General features: G+C 43.3%; 1 protein-coding gene across 2 annotated transcripts in view; it reads right to left on the reverse strand.

The window, feature by feature from the left end:
* LOC103726825 (zinc finger protein 709-like) overlaps positions 1-11692 on the reverse strand; it is a 22191-nt gene that overhangs the window by 9711 nt on the left and 788 nt on the right. The gene's annotated exons all lie outside the window — the stretch shown is intronic.

An 11692-nucleotide genomic window follows, 5' to 3' on the forward strand; every position in this document is an offset into this window, starting at 1 on the left:
TAGTAGTAATAATAATAATAATTATTATTATTATAATTTGTTTACATTTATTTATTTATCTTGTGTGTCTACACACACGTGCAGAAAGCTTGCAGGAGTCAATTCCTTCCACAATGTGGGTCACAGAGATTGAATTTAGGTAGTTCAGGTGGTCAGGCTTGGCAGCAGGCATCTTTAACCACGTCGCCAGCCCTCAACATAATTTTTGATAATAATAATAATTATTATTATTATAATTTGTTTACATTTATTTATTTATCTTGTGTGTCTACACACACGTGCAGAAAGCTTGCAGGAGTCAATTCCTTCCACAATGTGGGTCACAGAGATTGAATTTAGGTAGTTCAGGTGGTCAGGCTTGGCAGCAGGCATCTTTAACCACGTCGCCAGCCCTCAACATAATTTTTGAATTTTAAATTGAGTTGTAATGTTAAAGCATACAGAATGAGTACAAACACAGTGTGTTATTTTAGAAAAAAAAGAGTAGCTAGTTATGCTGGCATGTGTCCACTGTGCCCACTTATAACTGCTTTAGAGAATAACAGAAGGAAGTACTTGATGTCAGAATTCCAAGCCAGACTGGAAAATAGCAAAATATCCATCCTGAGAAAGGAAGGGAGGGAGGGAAGGCAGAGGTACAGTATGACCAAAGTTCACTTCTTCCTAATTATACTTTTTTTTTTTTTTTTTTTTTTTTTTTTTTTTTTTTTTTTTTTTTTTTTTGGTCTTTCTGAGACAGGGTCTCCCAAGCCCCAGCTGTCCTGGAACTCACTATGTAGACCAGGCTGGCCTTGAACTCACAGGGATCCGCCAAGTGCTGAGGCGTGTGCCACCATGCCCGGCCCCCTTCCTAATTATACTTAAAAAAAAAAAATTTTTATTATCAGCAGGGCATGGCTACAACTGGGGCTACAGAAAGACCCTGTCTCAAAACACCAAAAAAAAAAAAAATTTTTTTTATTATTTTCATTTTATGTGTATGAATGTATTGCCTGCATGTATATAATTGTACCCATGTCATGCAAAGACTGTAGAGGTCAGAAGAGGGTGTCAGATTCCCTGGAACTGGAGTTATAGACAGTTGTTACCCACCATATGGGTACTGGGAATTGAACCTGAGTCCTCTGCAAGAACAGCCAGTGTTCTTAACCACTGAGCCATCCCTCCAGCCCCTCCTAATTACACTTTTATAAAATTCCACAAATCTCACAAACAGACCTTTCTGTAGTCACCAAAGATTATTTCTCTAAACTGACAAAGAATTAACAGGTTAGTCTAGCAAATGTCAGTGTTCTGAACAATAAGATAATGTCTTGTCTAAAACGGTTTAAGAGCATAAAAACACAAGAGGAGAAAATTAAAACAGTTCTCTCTCAGGAATCGAGTTGTTCAAAAGCACCGAAGTATATCAGGGCATGTTGAAGAAAGAACACTTTGGGAAAACATCTGAAAAGACCCACATATTGAGCCTGGACTTATCTCTGAGCTCAGTTTAGTAGCAAGTAAAGGCTGATGGATAAAGCTGAGCCAGGCCTTTAAAAGAAGGCTCCCGAGGGGGCTCAGCCAGGCGTGGTGGCGCACACCTGTAGTCCCAGCACTCAGGAGGCAGAGGCAGGCGGATCTCTGTAAGTTCAAGGCCAGCCTGGTCTACATAGTGAGTTTCAGGCCAGCTGGGGCTACAGGGAGACCCTGTCTCAAAAAGACCAAAAGAAAAAAAAAAAAAAAAGGCCTCCATGGGGCTGGAGAGATGGCTCAGTGGTTAAGGGCACAGACTGCTCTTGCAGAAGACCGGGTTCAATTCCCAGCACCTACATGGCAGCTAACAACTGTCTGAAACTCCAGTTCCAGGTGAATCTGACATCTCTGCAGCATTGGATGACACTGATCCACTTACATACATGCAGGCAATACACTCATACACATAAAATAAAAATAATTAAAAAATGAAAAAGAAGCTGGGCGTGGTGGTGCATGCCTTTAATCCCAGCACTTGGGAGGCAGAGGCAGGTGGATCTCTGTGAGTTCAAGGCCAGCCTGGTCTACATAGTGAGATCCAGGACAGCTGGGGCTACAGGGAGACCCTGTCTCAAAAAGACCAAAAATTAAATAAATAATAAATAAATAAATAAATAAATAAATAAATGGTCTCCAACACAGCCATACAGAAATCCTACAACAGGCAACTTTTTCATCCTTTTTATTTATTTATTTTTCCTTTCAGCTCTTGACATTCAAAGAAATCTGTGAAAAACAGGTAAAGGCAAATGCCTTCAATCCCGGCACTTAATGCCTGCCCTCTAAGGGGGCAGACGTAGGCATACTAACCACATACATAGAGGACATATATCGAGGGCATACGTAGACCCTCTGAACAAATATTTGGAAATGTTACTAATCAAATGGCAAACCACACCCTACAACAAAGAAAACAAACATCAAACCCTATAAAAGAGGGAAACTGACTTTCAGAGGGGCTCATAACACTCAAATGTGGAGCTGAAGAGATGGCTCAGTGGCTGAGCACATGTCACTCCTCCAGAGGCCCTGAGTTCAATTCACAGGACCCACATCAGGTGAGATTCACAACTGCCCGTAACTCCAGCTCCCCGGAGATCCAATACTTCTGACCTCTGAGAGCACCTGTACATGCCTACACACGTATACACATAAGGGAAAAAAAATAAATCTTAAAATAACTCAAAAGCTGTTTTTTGTTTTGTTTTATTTTTGACAGGGTCTTACTATGTAGGCCTGGTTGGCTGGCCTGGAATACAGAGATCCACCTGCCTCTGCCTCTGGAGTGGTGGGATTAAAGGTATAGGCCATCACTTCCAGCCTCAAATGCTCACCTTTTACTTTTCAGTTTTATTATTTGTATTTCATGTGTATGGGTGTATTACCTGCATGCATTCAAGTGCACCCCTGTTGTACAATGCCCTTGGAGGCCACAAGAGGGAAGCGTCAGATTCCCCTGGAACTGGAGTTACAGACAGTTGTTATCTACCATGTGTGTCCTGGTATTTGAACCTGGGTACTCTGCAAGAGCAGTCAGTGCTCTTAATCACTGATCCATCTCTCCAGCCCCAAATCCTCACTTTTTAACATTAAAAAAAATCAGAAAGAGACCAGGTGTGGTGGCCATACCTTTAATCCCAGCACTGAGAGGCAGGGCCAGGTAGATCTGTGAGTTCAAGGCCAGCCTAGTCTACATAGCGAGTTTCAGGCCTGCTGAGGCTACAGGGAGACCATGTCTCAAAAAACAAAAAAAACCTCACAAAGAATGCAGAGAAACATAAACATGTGGCTTCAAAGTAGAGGAAGAAATTGCTTGAGATAAATGACTTACAAGAATGCTCATTGGCTATACAACCTATGTAACCTTGCATAGCAGCACCAGCAGCTGGAGACCAAGTGTTCAAACACATGAGCCTATTGGGAACTTCACCTTCAAAGGACAAAAGTCATCAAGAACTGCATTCCCTACTGCCTGAGGTCCCAGGCTGTGCATGGCAGTGGCCTTTCCTCTTTGTTGGGCATATGCTGAAGACTGCAGAGATCTTTCATTTGCAGATACTAGTCTTGGAAAGACAGAATCTCAAGAACGGACTTCCCACCTTCCTTGATAGCCAGCTGTGGTCTTGACTCCACATGAGGTCCTGGTCACCCAGGCCTCAATGCTGGACCTCTCCCATTCCTAGGCACCAAGAGATGTCTTATCATTTTTCTATTACTCTGCTACAGCCCCAGTGGATCTTCATCTGTGCCCTACAGAACATGTGGAAACACCTAAGTGATCATCTAGAGATAAAAATCACAATCTGGGACAGTAAAGAAAAACATCATAAAGAAATATTCTGACCATGGTCAAAAATGCTGTAACTGAGATAAAATGAGCAAATTCTTTTAAATGAAGAATCTACCAAGAACCTGGGCATGATGGCACACATCTTTAATCCCAGCACTTGGGAGCGAGAGGCAGGTGGATCTCTAGGAATTCTGGGCCAACCTGGTCTATAGAGCGAGTTCTCATTACCCCTCCCCCCTCTCTGGCAGTTTACTTATTCCTCACACATCTGTTCAGTGATAGTGTGGACCCCTGTACAGTTAGAACTTTGTACCGTATCCCACATAGTCACAGGTCTTCAGTAACACCCCTTTTTGTAGGTTGTACCCTAGTTAGAATCTGATCTCTGGGCCTCTCTGATCAAGCGAACAGGCAACTTAACAAAGGGGTCTTATTGTCCCTGGATTACGGCTATTAATAAAGTTCATATATGTTATTTGGATTCAACCCTTGTTTAGGGAGGCAAAATAAGAAAAAAAAACAGTTAAGTAGATATGAGAGAATTGTTGAGAAGGATGCAAATGTGAGCTTAGGAATTTTACATGATAAAATAAGATTTTGTCCTAAGAATGAAAAGTAAAAGGTGAGGGGCCAGGCATGGTGGCTTATGCCTTTAATCGTAGCCCTTGGGAGGCAGAGTCAGGTGGATCTCTGGGAGATCGAGGCTACCCTGGTTCACATTGTGACTTCCAGGTCAGCTGTGACTAGAGAGACCCTGTTAAAAAACAACCAACAAGGGGCTGGAGAGATGGCTCAGTGGTTAAGAACACTGACTGTTTTTGCAGAAGACCCGGGTTTGAGTCCCAGCACCCACATGGCAGCTAACAACCATCCATAACTCCAGTTCCAGGGGATCCGACAGTCTCTTCTGTCCTCCAAGGGCATTGCATGACATGGGTGCACTTACCTACATGCAGGCAACACACACATATACATAAAATAAAAAATAATAAATAAATTTTTTTTTTAAAAAAAAACAACCAACAAAAAGCCAAAAAAAAAAAAAGAAAAAAAGGTGAGGGCAAAACTGAATGCTTAAAGCCCAAGCTGTGTGGTACAAGGTTCGAGAATGATGAGACTCAAGGATGCTATGTCTGATGATAAGATTCCCAAGGTTAAACAGATGGACTCATGGCAACTCAAGAACTGGCTTAAAAGAACAAAACTGTCAGTCCAATTAAGATGATTACTTGTGTTTTCGCTAAGTTTGCTAGGCTCTCACCACTTGGAAAACTGAGTCATAACAAAGCTAAGATTTATTTAAAATTGTTTGGGTTGTTTGGTCTACTAAGTTTTATCCAGATGTTACTCAGAAGTTAAAAATTACAAGACTAGGATCCTAGCAGACAGCCTGAGAGGGTGTGTTTGGACTACCCCAATGGGTAGGGGCTCAGAGCTCTGCAGACCGCAAGAGAGTGCTGGGTTGTGGCCTCCCACCACCAGAGGGCCTGAGAACCCAGGGGACTGCCTGACAGCTCCTGGATCCTGCCTCCACGTGGTGGTCCTTTTAATAAGATGATGCTATACAGCAGTCCCTTCTGCACGAAATAACTACCATCATCACAACTTTGGCTGAGCCTGATCGCTAAACATAGTCACAATTGGGCTTGTTGACAGCTGTGCTCATTCATTAAAAGAGTGCCAAGCAGGGTCACTGGACCCTCACCTGAGTATCTAGCCATTCTTCCCAGCCAACTAGTCCAGCCTTGGAAGACAAAAGAAAAATGAGGAAGAACCCAATAGAGGGATGCTTTTGGAAGCCCTTGTCAAGAAACTCCAATGGAAAAAATTGCCCTGTTCTTTTTTCTAGTTCCCTGTCTGGAAGTTGTAATGCTAATTACTCTTGCCTTTACTTCTCCTTCACATCTCCTATTCATGATTCAAGGACTTTCTTCTCCCCTTAGAGACAAGAGTTATGGAATTTGGGAGTCTTTTAGATAGACACACTGAAGGGGTACAATTGCCTCACCCTGCATCCCTGTTCAGCATGGAAGAAGCCAGAGCAGTCTGCGTCCCTATTCCCCTCTTGGCAATTTGGGTAACCCCTTCAGAGGATGGTGTGATAAGAATAGGAGGCAGGAATTGGCTAGGCAGTTAGGATAAAAAGACCCCAAAGAAATGTAGCCAGTTTCTAGGCTAAAAGTCAAAATGTCCTCGGGCCTGTTAGCAACACATTCTGTTCCAAAGGCCAAAATGTCAAAATGTCAAAAGTGTTTGGGAGACTGTATCTAATCCTTAAAAGATTTTAGGGTTACTTCTTCAGAGGGGGGAATGTTGGAGGGGAAGGAGTAGGCATGGATTTGATCAAAACACCTTATATGAAATTGTCAAAATTTTTGTAAAAGTTAAAAAAAAAAAGAAATTCTTAATAACTTTTTTTAAGTAAAAAAAAAAAAAAAAAAGAGTTCAAACCACCAGGAGGCACAGTGGGCTCTCTTACAATGATTTCTCATGTAAAAAAAAAAAAAAAATTACAAGACTAGGGGGCTGGAGAGATGGTTCAGCAGTAAACAGCACTGGCTGTTCCTCCGGAAGACCCAGATTCAGTTCCCAGAACCCACACAGCAGCTAACAACCATCTGAAACTCCAATTCCAGAGGACCTGATGTGATCTTCTAGCCTCCTAGAGCATTGTATGACACAGGTACACTTAAATACATGCAGGCAAAAATTTTTAAATTTTTACAAATTACAAGACTAGTAAAATTGTTCTCCTGGGTGTTCAACAAAACTTCAAAGCCTGCACCAATGAGGATGCTTTAGTGATGTGTGGGGAATATACAAACTGCCAAAGGGGGGAACATGAGTAATGAGAAACACACCCAGGAGAGGACTGCTAAACTGAGACCTCTCAAAGCATCCAGGTGGACTTCACAAACGTGCATACAGTGGAAATATTAAAATATTCTGGGCTGGAGAGATGGCTCAGTAGATAAGAGCACTGGCTGCTCTTGCAGAGCCCCAGGGTTCAATTCCCAGCACCCACATGGTGGCTAACAACTGTCCATAACTCCAGTTCCAGGGGATCTGACACCCTCTTTTTGCCTCCTCAGGCACTGTACAACACAGGTGTACTTATATACATGCAGGCAATATACTCGATTTTTAGAATTTTGTTTTTGGGGGCTGGAGGGATGGCTCAGCGGTTAAGAGCACTGACTGCTCTTGTAGAGGACCCAGGTTCGATTCCAAGCACCAACATGGCTGTGTTGCAAACCATCCTTAACTCCAGTTCCAGGGAAATCCGAAGCCCTCTTCTGACCTCGGTGGCACTGCAGGACACAGGTGCACTCACATACATGCAGGCAATACACTCATACACATAAAATAAAAATAAGAAATAAAATATATGTTTTAAAAAATTTGGTTTTGGTCTTTGTGAGGCAGGGTCTCCCTCTAACCCCAGGCTGGCCTTGAACTCATAAAGATCTGCCTGCCTCTACCTCCTAAGTGCTGGGATTAAAGGCCTGTGCCATCATTGCCTGGCTTGCAGGCAATATACTCATACACATAAAATAAAGATAAAATATTTTTAAATAAATAAATAAAATTCACCCTAAAAAGAGCCTAAAGCACATAATAGATTTCCTTTGTTTTTTTACATTTTTAAAATTTATGATATTTATTTTACTGTAAAATAACAACACCTTGATCTAAAAGAATATTTCTAGTCCAAAATCCAAAAAGAAAAAGTCCAACCTTAAATCTCCGCATTTCCTGATGGGGATACTTAGTTGGCTCCATCTCTTCTAAAGTACAGAGGGTAAGCTACTGTTATATAGGAAATAAAATTCTCAAATGAGATAAAAAAAGGTTCAGGAAGTTGCTTCATATTCTTTTCCTAATTAGCTCAGTGATTAATGTAACTAAAACTTAACACCCCTTATTACAAAATGTGATGCCTGACAATGTTACATTATGGAAATTTAAAAAGAATCAGGAGGCCAGGCATGGTGATGCATGCCTTTAATCCCAGCATTCAGGAGGCAGACCCAGGCCAATCTCTGTGAGTTCATGGCCAGCCTGGTTTACATAGTGAGTTCCAGGCCAGCTGGGGCTACAGGGAGACCCTGTCTCAAAAAGACCAAAAAAAAAAATCAGAAATACACACACACACACACACACAATATTAAGATCAAGCGTCGGGGTGTGGTACATGCCTTTAATCCCAACACTCAGGAAGCAGAAGCAGACAGAACTCTGAGAGATCTGGTCTATATATAGCTAGTTCCAGGCCAGTGGGGTCTACAGGGAGACTCTATCTCAAAGAACAACAACAACAATAACAAAAAACCCTGGGTATGGAAAATTGAGTACTTGGGTAAAATAGGTTAAAATACGCTCAGTAAGAATAATGTTATGCTTGTGTGGTAGGACATCTCCAGGCTCAAGGAAAATCCTTCCCCCTTGGATGGGACACAGACCCCACCAGAGTAAACTGCATACTGGCCCTATTACAGGATACAGATGCATGGTAAATAAGACTTTCCAGAGTCTACTGCTCCTCTTTCTTTTTTATTTTATGTGTGCAAGTGTTTTGCCTGCATGTATGTAAATACGCCCATGTCATGCAATGCCCTCAGAGGCCAGAAGAGGACACTGGAGTCCCTGGAACTAGAGTTAAAGATGGCTGTTAGCCACCACGTGGGTGCTGGACTCCAAACCTGGGTCCTCTGCAAAAGCAGCCAGTGCTCTTACCTGCTGAGCCATCTCTCCAGCTTCCATGCTCCTCTTTCTGGTTACACAGCTAGCCCACTGGAACCTCCTCATCAGCAGTGAGAATAAATCACTCTTCATGTCTGTCTCCCGATTGGCTGGTTCCACCAATGGGCGGGGCCTGACATGAGTGGGAAGTAGGAGGGGAAGCTGGGAGCCATCTTAGGATGGAAGCCAGGAGACCCCGGTAGATCGTGATGGTGTAGGAAATTCGCAGCAACTCAAAGACAGAATGGACTGACTCCCTGTGGACCTGGGGCGAGATCGCTGGCCCCAGAGGCGTGAGTGAATGCTAGCGGGGCTGTGGGCATGGGACGATCTGATAAGGCGGGCTCTGAGTCATGGCGGCAGCGCAGGGCTAGGCACTGGGTACTCATTCCTTTGTAATTTAATAAACTCACATAAAATATATGGTTTGTCTGATCAGGCAGGAGACCCAGAGAGAATTCAGCCACAATGTCTCATGGAGGGGGGGGGCGGTCATAAGGCCTAAACCCATGCTGAATGTCTTGAGCAGGGAAAGGGCAAAGAGCAATTACTCTACACTCAGTATCCCCAGCTGATAAACGGTGGTATGTAGATGGAGGAAACTTTGCTCAAGCCTACCACCTACCTTCGAGTCTCAACCTTTTAGCAAAGCTAATCCCAGGACAAGGACGTTATTATTTGGGTCTTTTAATGTTCATGCTCACGCTATATGAGTCCCTAAGGAATTCTAAACAGCTTTAAGACTATATGCCAGACAGACACACACCTGGTTAGATGGAACCTCAATTGAGGAATTTTTTCCATTGGCCTGTGGCCATGTCAGTGGGGCATTTTCTTGATTATTGAGTGATATGGGAGGGCCCAGCCCACTATGGGCAGTGCCACCCTGGGCAGGTGGTCCTGTGCTATATAAGAAAGCAGGCTGAAAGCTGGGCATGGTGGCATATGCCTTTAATCCCAGCACTCAGGAGACAAAGGCAGAGGCAGGCAGATCTCTGTGAGTTCAAGACCAGCCTGGTCTACATAGTTCTAGGCCAGCTGGAGCTACACCAAGACCCTGTTTCAAAAAAAAAAGACATGCCCCCCCCCCACCGAAAAAAACAAACAGGCTGAGCACAGGCCAGAGGAGCCAGTAAGCAGTGCCTCCATGGTCTGTGCTCCAAGTTCCTGCCTTGGCTTCCCTTGATGATGGACTGTGCTGTAGGTCAAATAAACCCTTTCCTCCCCAAGTTGGTTTTGGTCAGTGTTTTTATCAGAGCAACAGAAAATAGCTAAGACAGACTAGAAATCAAACAGCTGTAGGTTTCAAACAGACTATATTCTGGTGGTTAACAATAAATAAGAATGTAAATTAATTAACAAAAATTTATCAGTTATAACAAGCATGGCTTTAAAGAGTACCTAGCCAGCTGGATGGCACAAACTGAATGACTTGGGAGAACAGGATCACACTTAATGCTAGAAGAAAAAGTGTTTGTATTATGTTTGATGGAAGATCTTGTACTTTTATTCCCAATAATATAGTTCCTGATGAAACAATTATAAAGGCTCTTTAGGGACTACTTTGTTCAATGAGTAAGCAAAAAATTCAGGAATAAATGACACTTTTTCTAATCTTATGAAATGATCTTTTGAAAAATAACTATTCGAAGCCAGGCCTGGTGGCACACGCCTTTAATCCCAGCACTCGGGAGGCAGAGGCAGGTGGATCTCTGTGAGTTCCGGGCCAGCTTGGTCTACATAGCGAGTTCCAGGTCACCTGGGGCTACAGGGAGACCCTGTCTCAAAAAGACCAAAAAAAGGAAAGAAAACCATTTGAGGGGCTGGAGAGATGGCTCAGCAGTTAAGAACACTGATTGTTAGCCGGGCGTGGTGGCGCACGACTCTTAGTCCCAGCACTTGGGAGGCAGAGGCAGGCAGATCTCTGTGAGTTCAAGGCCAGCCTACATACATAGTGAGTTCCAGGACAGCTGGGGTTACAGGGAGACCCTGCTTCAAAAAGACAAAAAAAAAAAAAGAACACTGTTCTTGCAGAAGACCCAGGTTTGAATCCCAGTACCCACATGGCAGCTAACAACTGTCCGTAACTCCAGTCCCAGAGAATCCAACAGCCTCTTCTGTCCTCCATGGGCATTGCACCACATGGGTGCACTTACCTACATGCAGGTATAACACTCATACATATACAATAAAAATAATGAATAAAATATTTTTTAAAAATTTGTTTTAAATGGCTGAGCTTTTGCTTTGTTTGGGCCTCAGTCTTTTGGGTATGAACCCACTGAGTCAGTGCGAGTATGAATAAACTTCATCCTGGAAAAAAAACTTTGGCATCTCATCTCTCTGCACAAAGTACCTCCAGCAGTAGTTGTGAGCCATCTAACGTGGGTACTGGGAACTGCACTGGGGTCCTCTGGAAAAACAGTATGCACTCTTCAATGCTGAGCCATCTCTCCAGTCCTTCCCAGCTATCAGGCTAGCCACAAACTCACTAGATTCACCTGAGGTGTGCACCACCACACTCAGCAAGAACTACTAATTTTTAACTGAATAAAAACCAAAGAACTCAAAAAATGACATAGTCCACGATCATGGAAAATATAAAGCCTCAGGATTAAGATGTCAGGTTTCCTCAATTTGCACTGAAAATTCAACACAATCCTAATAAAAATCCCAACACCTTGTAACAGGAAACATTCTCAAGTTTATATAGAAAGGGGGAAAACAAGCAAAATGGTCCACACAATCCGGAAACAATAGTACACACACTGAGGCAGAATTTAAGACACAATAGGGGCTGCTAGTGCAGAGGACACAGCTACGGTTCCCAGCACCTACATGGAGGCTAACAACCATCTGTAACTCCAGTTCAGGGCATCCGATGTCCTCTTCTAACCTCCGCAGGCACTGCATGGCACAGGTGCACTTACAGAGAGGCAAAAATACTCAAACACATAAAAATAAAGAACGAGCCGGGCGTGGTGGCGCACGCCTTTAATCCCAGCTCTCGGGAGGAAGAGGCAGGCGGATCTCAGTGAGTTGAAGGCCAGCCTGGTCTACATAGTGCGTTCCAGGACAGTTGGGGCTACAGGAAGACCCTGTCTCAAAAAGACGGAAGGAAGGAAGGAAGGAAGGAAGGAAGGA

Source organism: Nannospalax galili, unplaced genomic scaffold (genome assembly GCF_000622305.1).
Source record: "Nannospalax galili isolate Female #2095 unplaced genomic scaffold, S.galili_v1.0 scaffold529, whole genome shotgun sequence".
In the NCBI taxonomy this organism is placed as follows: domain Eukaryota; kingdom Metazoa; phylum Chordata; class Mammalia; order Rodentia; family Spalacidae; genus Nannospalax; species Nannospalax galili.